Consider the following 12,532-nt stretch of genomic DNA (forward strand, 5'->3'; position numbering starts at 1 on the left):
ACATTAGTGTTATAAAAGATCATGTGACCTGAGGATATACTTTGAAGTGCTGCAGGGGCAGTTTTCTGACTACTTGGTATAGGGTAGTTAAAAGATTTCACAGGCTACTAAACATCACATAGGAGGAATGCATTTCAGAACTGAACAGAGGAGTGAAAACAGCAAACCGACAGGAGTAGAATTTAAAAAGAAAGGAAAGTTTAAAAAAAGGAATGTGAGAGTGGGTGGGTGGAGGGGATGGAGATGATGGAATTGAGGGCCTGGGTTCCTTTTATTGTGATTTTTAAATGCAACTGTGTCATTTCGATGTAGTTAGGGAGACTTTTTAATAAAACATAAACAACTGAGTCTGTGCTAGGGAGGGAAATCTGAGTGCCCTTCAATAAAAGACTGGGCTTGGGATCAAGAAATGATTTGTATGGTTACATTCTTGCTCACTGTATTTTAAAGTATCAGCGTAACAAGTGCATTTTTAAATGCACACACTGGAATCTGACAGGTCTCCCCTAAGGGCACTTTATAGTTCAAAATTGTTCAAGAGGCAGCAGGAGGTAAACATGGCATTTGATGTGTTCAGTATCAAAATACAGCAAATAAATCAATTACATTAACTGTGTGGAATACATTTAGTCTGCACTGTTTTTCAGAAAATAAAAGGTTACTATTAGAGTACTGTATCCATATCTTGAGCCTAGCACCACTTATTATACTGCAATAGTATTTCAATATTAAGTGATCTTGACGATAGTTCATCTTTCCTTTTGAATCCTGAATTTGAATCAGCATTAGATTGTCAGTGCTGCAAGATAAGGTATAACAAACTAAGTAGACAGCTGAAGGGCTCCTGGTGAAGGTGTTGCTGAGAAGGATATCTTGGTCTGTTCTCAGTAACCTTGTTTACAGGGACGTTTCAGTTGCAACCAGAATATCGGCAAGAGTCTGCCTAAACTAATGTGTGTGTGTTTGAAATTGATCACGAGTGTCTTTTTCACTATAAACATTATATACGCCTTAACAGAATACCCAGGCAAAACTTTTCTGGAAGGTTATAGTGTTTTACTAACAGGAAGACACATTTTTGCAATCCCAGCCAATAGAAAAAAATATTTATAAATTCAATTTTGGTTTCTTGATGTGTCAACAAGAGGTAGTTAGACTGGCTTTATAAATGTTATATATAGGACACACACACTTAAAGGCTTTGGTTTATTTTATTATAGTGTCTCATGGGTTTGGATTGTATTTTGCAGCCCACCAAAGTAAGTTTAAGGTAAAATATGAAAATATAGCATTTACATAGGTTGTGTTAAAACTGTGTTTGGAAAATAATCCAAAAGTAGAGACTTGGTATTAAATGCCAGCAGCCACATTAATGAAGAAAAATGCTGTTGAAATACTTTTGAATAATAAATAGGATATGTAATGGTCAACCACAAAATAAAAATTTTACACAGTGTTTTTATGGCTCTAAATTGCCTGCACTGTAAACCAAGCTTACTGTTCTATTAAGTCATCATACTTTTCAATTATTTAACATTCTAGCCAGGCAATCTAGTATGAGCTTCATTGTGCATATCAGAAAATTATATATAAGGTAGTAATTGCTTGCTCTTAGTATGTGAGTGCTTTGTTTTGGATCAGGGTTGAATTTTAACTTAGGACAAATATTTAAAAGTATGTACAGAGGAAAAATGATATGGAAATAGTCCTTCTCCTATGAAATGGGGATAGTCACTGCACTGAAATGCACCTAATACAATCTGAGATCCACTCACTAAGAAACCTTGACAGTATCTGCCTTCTAGGTACTGCTGCACATTTGGAAATAGTATATCTCCATTTAATGCAGAGCTTCAGTTTTCTCCAGGGTGCAGTTGGTGAATCTTTTGATTGAACCATGGGTACTAGGAAAAACTAACTGAAGATTTCCCCATGAACAAGAGACTCAAGTCTGCCTATTTGAAATAATGAGTATAAAAATTTCTGATATTGCAGCTTTATATTGATTTTAAGTACCTTTCAAAGTCAAGTTAAGGAATAGTGCATTTTGCTCAAACAGAGCAGTTTTATGTTTTCACACTTCTGTATAAGTCTGAGGAGACATTAAAACAAGTTCTTTGTTTTTAGATGTGTCACTTGCTTTGCATTTGCAAGCAAATTTAATCAAACGGACAGGAAGTCTTCCTCTGATTTTGACCTAGATTCCTCGTGATTATTTCTAAACAACTAATACCTAATTATTTCCCACAGTGAAAATAGGTGAGCAATGGCTGATCTCCAGACACAACTTCATGGGCAATGGACAAACACCTGCGGTTAACTCTGTCCCTTCCTAAAGACTTTGTTAGTAGAGCTGTGTCACAAATGGTGCTCCACCAACCAGGAGAGCATGCAAGTATTTTCCTAGGTTTTGATCCATCTGGATTTGCATCTTTTGGGTATGGCTTCAAGCAAATCCAGTCTCTCAAAGCCAAACCTGATTTCAGCTGCTGAGTGGATTCCAGTTGGCATGTTGAAAACAGAAATGTTGGCCGATTTATCATTAGAATCAGCCATGTTTGCTTAAAGCAAAAGCCAGCATTACTAGAACCCAGGTCCACATTCCCTTACGTTTTAGGCCCATGTTTGACTAAAGTTCAATGGCCATTCATGATCATTAGGATCACTTCTACTCCCGTTGAAGTTCATGGTGACTTCTCTCTTTGGTTTCAATGGGAAGAAAAAGATCAACTCTTTCCACAAACATGTTCAGAATTTAAAGTTTCTAATGGAAACCAACACTAGTCAAGTTTTTTACTCAAAGATTTTTCATGTCGTGAGTAAATGCATCAGGCTTAACTCTTCTGTCACTTATACCAGTGTTGTTCCTTGAACGTAAGGTGACTTATTCCTGATTGACAAAGGTATGAATGAGAGAAGAATCACACCCCAGGAGTGTCACAGCTTACACACTTTCATTAGGATGTTGATTAGTGAAGATGTCTCTTCTTGGTAAACTAGTGGAAAGATTAACTTGTTGGTATATGGCACTTATTTTAAAAAAAGTGTGGTTTTTTTTTTTTTTCCTTTCTTAATGCGTGGGCCCAGGTTCTTATTAACACCCACATACTCAGGGAAAAGAAAAAGGAACTTTTTTTTTTCCCCCACACAGCTTTTCTGATGGGGAATTTAGTGGCAGTTGCTTTGAAGCATGTGTAATTGATTATCATACATTTATTTTAAAAAGCAGACACAACAGGGAATCTAACATGATGTTTTGGAATATATCTTCTCCCCACAATGTTCTTGAGAAAAATGTAAGAATGCAGGCATCATTTCATGCCCTGAATGTTTTTGAACATAAATCAAAGAAATTGTTGGAGAGTTATAGATGTTCGTAGTGACTGTAGCAATAATAAACACATGCCATATATGTGTTCCAGGCTGTTTCATATGGGTGGAAAGCTGAAGTTGGCATTTTGTATGAACAATTCAAATTAATCGCTTAAAATTTATTTCCTAGTTAGCATGGATTACGAGTGTAGCATAAAGTTATACACCTTGGCTTAAGTTCATCTGGATTTGAAGCCATAATTAAAGCTGGGAAAGAATTTAAATTAGATTTAGATGCCTAGAATTATTTATCACAAATGCCACAGTTACAGTAATGTCTTTGTGGTGGTAGTTATAGCTATGTTATAGGTAGTATTTATAGCTATGTTGTCATTAGTCCTATCATTTTATTACTTATACATGACTCAGAAGTGTGCTGGGCATGTTACAGAACAAGCAAAAGACCCTGAATGTAAACTGGACAATAAGTTTTACATACAATGAAAAAAGAGAGGAAAATACACAAATGGAAATGATGGTGCGGTGGAAGGTGATGCAGACAAGGATCATGGCTGCTCAGTTTAGACATGTGACTATTTTGATGGTTCTATTAACTTTGATTAAATGTTTGTAGCCAACAAGGCAAAAGTGAGTTTTTAGGAGGAATCTGAATGAGGAGAACATGATCACTTGGTTGAATGGGAATTTGGAAGTTATTTCATGCATGGGGAAAAATATGCAGAAGGTGAAGCAGAAGATAAGATAAGATAGCAAAGATATAAATACTCTATGTTGATGGAGACAATATAAATACTTAGATCAAAGACAGAAAGATCTATATAGATCTTATTCTGCAGCCCTCATTTGAGCAAAACACTTAGAGCCTAAGCAAAACCCCTATGATTTATTTCTTGGGGCCTGGTTGTGTAAACACTATTTATTATAGCTCTTATTACTTTAAGTACGCCCATTGAATTCAAAGGGACTACTGCTCTTTTGTGTGAAGTTGTATGTTTAAGCAGTATCACCAACACCAGTAATTCAAAGATCATGAGTATACCCCTAAAATCATGAGATTTTTGGAGCAATCTTTATTAGCATTCAGATTTCTGAGCCTTTAATATGCACTTGAATCACATTTTTCAGTATTTTTCCTGGAGTTGAAAGGCCTAGAATTTTTTTTTTTTTTTTTTTTAAAAAAAAAAAAAGAAAAGATGAAAGCCTGTCTCACATTATCATCACTTCACTCTGGGCGCTGGGGCTTTAAGGGTAACAAGGGCTACCACAAGACCAACCATGGAACTGGGAAAATCCATCCCTCTGCTTTAGTGTGGGCAGCAGTAGTCCCTGTGTGATTCACATATTATGATTTTTGTGTTACAAATATTTGTTTTTAAGGATGTCTGTGAATTTAAATAAGTGAGTTTTTTTTAAGTTGTCTCTGATCAGGGATTTGGGGAGCTGGTCCTTCCTGGACCTCAGTATAGATTAGTGTCCCCAGGCATGAGCTCCCAGCTCTGTGCAGTTAAGTCTGACCATTCCCATCCTGTACTAATTTAATTTGCTTGTCCCCATCCTTCTCTCCTCATACTCCACTTCTCTACCCGATTAACGTATATATAGCCCTCCCTCAGGGCAGGAATCCATTGCCCCTTCCATGTGCCACTCTCTCTTCTCCCTGCTGAAGAGCAGATAGAGGAAGCCTGTGGCCCCGACGCAGAAGTTGGTTTCAATGTGGGGAGAGGAGATCCTGGAGGGGTTAACTGGGCCTGTGTGCTCCTCACTGGAGAAGTGGGAACCTACTTGCCAGTGAGAACTATCCTTCTCTTTAGCTTCTCATCTCTCTCTGCTCCTTTCAGGAAGGGAGGAGGGATGACAGTGCAGGAGATCCCAGAGCTGCTAGAGAGAGGATCTCTTCCCTCCTCTCCCCCATCAGACAAGCCAGTTGCTACCCCTTCCTCACAGGGACGCTTCTTGAGAATGCAACACAATGGGACATGGAGGGAGAAACAGCTGTGATGCAGAGCGTACCACCCGAGGCAGTATACTTGAAAGGTCTCTGGGAAGATGAGCTTTGAAATCCATGTGCGCTGGGTTGTTGGGTTCCATGATGGCTCAGTATGTGCTGTTAAGTAGGGTAAATTGAGGGAGGGGATATCTATGGATCTACACGTACACAGATTCAGTGGCTGGGACACCCCACATGGGAGATATAAAGAGTGGATGCTAATTCTGACTAGATGTTCTGCAACTCTGACATTCCCCAGGTTTGTGGGATCGATTTTTGTCACCCACCCCCCGCCACTAATTTTAGAGTGGGACAAGTGTATAAGTCCAGAGTACTGGGCTTTATGGAACACCAATCTCCGTGGATAAGGACTTGTGCATATAAAAGTTTTGGGGCAGTAATCTCTACTCAATAGTCAAAAAGACTGTTTTAGTGATACCTTGAATTAGTGCCTATTGGTCCCAACTGACAAGAAGGTCCCATTGCACTAGGCACTATGGATCTGCGTAAATTAGAGACAAATTGTGTCCTGAACAAAACAGTCAAGCTAGACAGGATAGAGAGATGGTGGGAGAAAGAGATATAACATATAAGAAGAATATTGGGGACCCAAACAATGGTGATTTGCCCAAGTCTCAGACAATGGCAAAACTCAAAGCTCAGATCTTCTGAGGGTCAGTCATTTGTTTTCCTCTCAAACATTATCCCCATTTCACAGATGGAGAAAGTAACACACGCAAACTTTGTTTCCACTGAAGTCAATGGCGAAACTCCTTTTGACTTTACAGATGTAGAATTAGAGAATTTGTTCAGGGTCACACCATGGAGCCAGGTCTGACTCCTGAGTTCTCAGTTAGTAGCACCATACTGACTCTCTCACTTCTGAGCAAAAGAGAATTTTCTCTCTAGCAAGAAGTGTTAAGTCATTGTCCTGATGGAGACACTCAAGGAACTAAGATGCTTGTCTCCTGCAGGAAACTCTGGGAAGGCAGCAATCATTTGAGTGATTGATTTTGTTTTTTTTTGTTATGGAGGAGGCTATATATAGTATATTGGATATTTAATTATGGGCTCTTGATACAGTCTAGGTCTGTTACCATCATAATTTGGAACAGGTAACCACTTTTTTAATTGATTAAAAAATCCAAGGCACATAGATTCTGATGTTTTCAAAGGTGCTAAGCACCTCTGAAAATCTGGCCGGTAATAGAACTACATGACCTTCTACCCATGTTGACACGGAGGCATGTACAATATTCACGCTCATGTATATAGACATACATATGAGCTCAGTTATTTTGTTTGAGTTCTTGAATGTGGCCTTTTGCTGTACACAGGTTTGGTTTCTGGCTTTTTGAATGAAGTTTATAATATTAGAGAAATAAAGATATATTACTAGCTACTATGGGCATTGAATATTCAAACTGATCATAAAGTATCTTGCAAACATATGGAACAAGATACACAATCACTCTTCTTACGTGTACTCTATAATTGCATTTAAAAATTAAACCATATTACATTTCCTTTTGAATTTTGTGTTTGTGGCCCAAGAAAGAGAGAACCAACCTTCCCCTTTTTCCAAAAAAAAAAAAAAAAAAGCACTTCCATGCTGTTCAGTCATAGACTAACTGCAATGTATATGGATCTCAGTTACTATCTGGAACATTATCAAGGGCTAAATAGTACTGTAAAAATCATGATTAATGTTATAAAAATAATTACCTGTAAAATGTGTTGCTCAGTTTGAGTTGCAAATCTGTAGCACAGAAGTTCATCTCGCTGCCGTGGGCTGTTTCAAAATGTGTTTTTTCTAGTTTTATTTGTTTACTTGGACATCACTAAGAAATTGTGACCCCACATCAAGAGTCTGAACCTTCTCCTTCGCAAAGTTCTGGAGAGTCTGGTTCCGGGCTAAGCCTGCTATGAAAAGAGATGCCAGCTTTGCAGTTTGGCTCTGAAGCCAGCTTCTGAGCCCTTGCAAACTTTGGGGGTTTTGGAATTGGAAGGTTTTATGCTAGTAGAGTGTGCCAGGAAGTTTATATAGAGAACTAGGGGGGAAAGAGAAAAAGACATGTTTTTTCTTTATATATGTAAAAGAAAACTAAGAAAAGCTTGTCTGATGCAAGTTAGGGTCAGAATGAATTTTGGACAAACACAGGTTACGTACTGAACCCACTATAACAGTTCCAACATATAAAGTTCCGTTGGGCACAGTTGACACCTTATCTGCAAAGACAGCAACTGAGACAAAACAAAATAAACATGGACAAATGCTACACACGTTACTCAGCCTTCACGAAACCCCATTGACGTAAATGGGTGTTTTTCCTTGAGTCAGGAGTGATGAAGGACTGCAGGATTTCAGCTCATTGTTAGTAAAAGTAGTAAATGTACAGTTTTAAAAGTTCTCCTGGACATGGAGTGAGCCCACTTATTTTAATTGTGTGAAGTTGTCCAAGGCTGCTTTGCTGTCCAGAGCCTGGCACTAGCTCCAGTGAAATGTGATGCCATTGGTTTTCAGTAAAGGTTTCTTTCTGCAGGGCTGCAAACAGAGATCAGCTGCTACTGTGTATACACAACTAGGGAGGAAATCAACCAGCGTATTTAAGCAGCCTTTTTAACCCTGAGACTTTGAAAGATTTCTTCTTTACGCAGGAAGTTTCCTTTCTATTGTCAGATTTAGTACTTTTCTCATGTAATCAGATCACAGCTAGGATCACTGCTGCACAGTAGAAAGACTTCCTTAAGACATTTGTCCTTGAAACTGCACCAAACTCTTGGAAGATCCCAGAACCTGTAAGTATGTATGATTCAGGCAACAATAGCACAGTGCAAAGCTGCAATCAACCATTATACAATATCTGATTAGCAGTGCAGTAGGGATTTTTTTTTCCAGACATTGTTACATTCATTTTCAATTCGTTCGGAGGAAACAAATCAATTCGGGCTTCTGATACAGTGACTTTGCAGTAGATGAGCTAGTAATATGTTTGATTTAACTGTTTGTTGCTGTCATGTATCTTGTGGGACAATTATTGTAACCAGTAAACAGTAGAGAACTTTTTTATAGTATTAGGCGTTTATAAATGTGTGTGGTCTCCATCTTGTAAATAAGTTTGTTGTTGTTGTTGTTTTTTTGAAACACTGCCCCACAATGAACAACAAATAACCGGGCAAGTAAAATTTAGCTCTTGTAGTCCTTTATAGCAATAAAACATATTAAGTTTGCAGGCTTAATTTACTAGTAAAGAACATTCCACTGTTGTTTTGTGTTAATTGAATTCTACTCAGTGCTGTCTATTCTGTGTTTTACTATCTTGTATGTGTCTGTTTAAGTTATTTTGCTGGGACTGCAGTATGGTTAAACCTGTGTTTTAAGCACTATTTATATTCCAGGCACATTCCTGGTAAAATAAGTGCTCAAGATTTAAAAGCTTAAAAAAGGATAGTTTTATTAGCCTTGAAAGCTAGAGAGGGCACAGCATGGATGAATGTCAGATGTAGACCCTAGAAGCTTAAGTCTCCCATGCACCAAGTCAGATCTCAACACGTTCCTTCTTGCAACTACAACTAATAAAAGCCTTGAGCTCCCTTTCTATAAATTTTTAATATGCAACAATACTTATGTTTATAAGATTAATTTCTCCCAGGTTAGCTTGATTGATAGCTGGATTGTGGTTTCTTAAGAGCTTTCTCCATGAAACTCACAGAAGAGCTGCATTCCATTTAACTAGTGGATGTAAAAACTGGTAACCATGGATTCAGCCACCACTAACTGCCGGGTGCAATGACTTGTTGTAAACAATACAAATGAGCCAGGATAGCAGAATCAACCAGACATGAAATGATTTTAATAGAAATTACGGTAAAGGTCATGTGATAGTGTATCTCCTTGTATTCAGTATTAAAGGGAAAGTATTTCAGTTTTTCAGGTTCAATTTAAATTGTATATCTCCACCAGCCCCAGCGTTGCATTAGATCCACTGAAGGGGAAAAAAATGTTCTTAGGAAATGTTTCTGTTTAATTACATATTATGGCTTAGGCCATGATCCTGAAAACACCTATATACATGATTAACTCATGTGAGTAGTCCCATTAAACTAAAAATGAGTGCAACTACTCATGCTTACAATTAACCGTATGCATAAGTTTGTAGGATCAGGCCCCTAGGGGTAAGTTATTACTGTATAAACAGAATCTTTGAAATTTAAAGAAACTGCTGAAATTAAATGGCAAAATAGAAGTTTTAGCGTTTTGACAAGGAGAATAAGTTCTAAGTGCTTATGACTTTCATTTCTCATTCACCATTTCCCAATCCCTGATCTTAATTTATAGCTTCTGTCTTTTGGACAACTGATAAAGCATGGTGTCAGCTAGTATAATGCTGCATGATGATAGGCACATGCAGATCGTGTGAGCAGTGGTGTGTCTTATCTCGAGATTTTCCATCCCACCGAATCGTTGCTGACTCCTGACTGTCATATGGCTTATCACACTCAAATTCTAACTATAACCAAATCCCTCTGCGTAAGTATGTTTACATATGTGTGTCTATATTAGTACTTCCACCTTCTAATCAAGCCTTTATGAAAGCCTACAGGTTGCACCTCCCTGGTCGGGACCTGACGGGCCCTGAACAAGAGATTGGCCGGACCAGGGGAGGTCCCAGGCTGCTCCTTCCAGGTGGCTCTGGGGGCTGCTGTGGCCCTAGCCTCATGCTTCCCAGGGACTCCAGCCCTGCACTCCCTGGGGCTGCTCCAGCCCCACACTGTTGCAGGGCTGAGAGAGCAATCTGGCTTGACTCCATGGTGCTGTGGGGCAGCTGTGGACTCCAGCTCTGGCCCTTGGCCCTGCAGGGCAGGTGTATGGGGGTGGGGGCTCCAGCTCCAGCTCCAGCTCCTGGCCAGATGCTGGCATATGACAGTCAGGGGTTCCCATGGATGCTAGCCCCTGCCCCAGATGCTGACCCTGGAACATATGTGGCCCTGCCAGATGAGAGTCCCAGATTTGAGAGGTACAGCCTGTACTATGTTGAGCAGTTATCCTCCATTAATCTGGGGCGCTTCCCCTCTTCCATGCCTGTGCTAACCATATAAAGCTTGTAAAACAGAACATAATAATAATAATAATAAAAACAAACCAAAAATACCCAAGAGCTTAGATTTATAATAATTGGAGTTTTTATATGACAAAGTCCACAGCTTCTACTGCCCTTCCAAAAAAACCCTCTCCTGAGAATTTGAAGAGTTTTTTATCTCTGTTCAATCAAGTATCTGTAGTTTTGAACTTACTATGTCATGTATGATCCACATGAATTCAACTGTAAGCTCCTTGGGCAGAGATCCTGACTTATTTCTATGACTGTAAAGTGTCACATACAACCGTCATATCCATGATGATGATATATTGAAATTTCTTCCAGGAAACGTTTTGTGTCATTTATCACCACCCCGTTAGAACTGAACAGCATAATGTCATGCATACAGGGTTACTTTTTTTTTTTTTTTTTTTTTTTACTTGTAAGAGTGTGATTTATCCCACAAGTAACAATAGCCGACCACTACATATATGACCTGTTAGTGACTTGTTTTGAAAAGCAAGTAAAAGGAGATCTCTCTGATTTAGACGGGTATGTCAGAAAAATCTGTCAGATACAACGAAGACTTTTGTCATTGTTTAGATTGTGTATGTATTAACAAGATTTCAGTGGGAAAAGAAAGGGGGTGGAATAAGATATTTAAGACAGAGTAGCTCCTCAAAAAGGGTTGACAGTTCAGTGAAGATACCATACAACTGATGTAGATTTAGAATTAAATGTTGTTGGAATAATCAAGACCAATATCCAAATAAACTGTAAAATAGCACTACCTCCCTTCCCTCCATGTTAATTATTGAACTAAATCACTGGAAAAATACATCCTTGAGCATGGCAGAAGGTAACATAGATAACCAAGAATTCAGGATCAGACATACAGTATGGCACCTGGGACCCTATAAACATGGGGCACATGTAGCAGCCTTCCTTTGTTTCAAGTGAGGTAAATTTACTTACTGTGACAGGTTTTTCTCAGTCTAGTTTATTTTGAAAAAGATATTGGATTTATGACTTAAAACTTTGAGAAGTTAAAGAAGATGACAAAGCAGTTTTTCCATCAGGCAGAATCAGAAAGTGGATTTTCCTGTTTCTAGTCCAGGCCTCAAATACAGTAGTGATGGGCACCATATCCAAGCATACACAGAAGGAGAAGGCTATTTTGAGCCAAAGTTACCAGAAAACCTCACTGCATATTTGAAACTGAGACTCAGACACAGAACATTTAGTGAAGATTCTGGCTGCACAAGTTTGTTTTTGTTGATTTGTTTGTTTTTGTTTTCCAAATTGCAAGATAAAGCACATTTTAGGACGCAGAGCAAGTAATCAATAATTGCCATTAAGTATTAATTATTAATAATATAGTTGATGGTAGCACTGCCTCTTGTAAACATCCATACAACTGATTTGCAATAAGAAAAAGAAAGTAATCTGGGATTGGAGCTCCCACTGATTTTGATTTTAACTGAACTTTTGCTACTTTTCCAGTACATAGTGTAGTTGTAGTAGGCATCCTTCGATCCCGAGGGATCGTGGGTTTGTGCCCCAGTTGGACTGATCTGAGCAGCGTCTTTTGTGGCGGTGCAATCCAATCCGGGAGTGGCAGTCCTTCCCGCACTGTGAGCAGCAGTAGGCAGATGTCGCTCTGGAATCATGGGCATGGATCTTCCTGAGGGCTCTCCTGTCTTCCGCTTCCTTCACCAAGGTAGTTTCATACATAGCAAGAGCTTCCTTCACTCCCTGTTTCCAGGCATGCCTGTCTGAGGTGAGCGAATGCCAGGTGTTCGCACTGATAGAGAGAGCGCTGAGGTCATGCTGGCACATGTCCTTGTAGCGCAATTTAGGTCGCCCTTTCCGCCTCTTTGCAGATGCCAGTTTGCTGAAGAGGAGGTCCTTCGGTATTCAGCCATCTGTCATGCGTGAGACATGGCCCAGCCAGCGCATACGCCTCTGTTTGAGAAGGGTGAACATGGAGGCGGTGCCTGCCCTCTCAAGCACTGTGCTATTGGGGACCTTGTCCTGCCATGACATACCGAGTATGCGCCTAAGGCAGCGCAGTCTAGTTTAGTTACGCATTAGCATTTGAGGACAGGTTGATATTTGTTTAGTTTTCTTA

The 12,532-nt window shown here is 39.2% G+C and overlaps 1 protein-coding gene across 9 annotated transcripts in view; it reads left to right on the forward strand.

The window, feature by feature from the left end:
• ESRRG (estrogen related receptor gamma) overlaps positions 1-12,532 on the forward strand; it is a 506,336-nt gene that overhangs the window by 23,844 nt on the left and 469,960 nt on the right. For 2 of the 9 annotated variants that reach the window (XM_074989959.1, XM_074989957.1), the window contains exon 1: positions 7,873-8,119. The exons of 5 other annotated variants lie outside the window; for them this stretch is intronic. The gene's annotated coding sequence lies outside the window, so the exon portion shown is untranslated. Of the gene's footprint in view, positions 1-7,872; positions 8,120-9,753; positions 9,852-12,532 lie in introns of those variants that run through there. 2 more of the 9 variants (XM_074989964.1, XM_074989963.1) reach the window with 2 other exon arrangements.

The sequence above is a fragment of the Carettochelys insculpta genome, chromosome 3 (assembly GCF_033958435.1).
Source record: "Carettochelys insculpta isolate YL-2023 chromosome 3, ASM3395843v1, whole genome shotgun sequence".
In the NCBI taxonomy this organism is placed as follows: Eukaryota; Metazoa; Chordata; order Testudines; family Carettochelyidae; genus Carettochelys; species Carettochelys insculpta.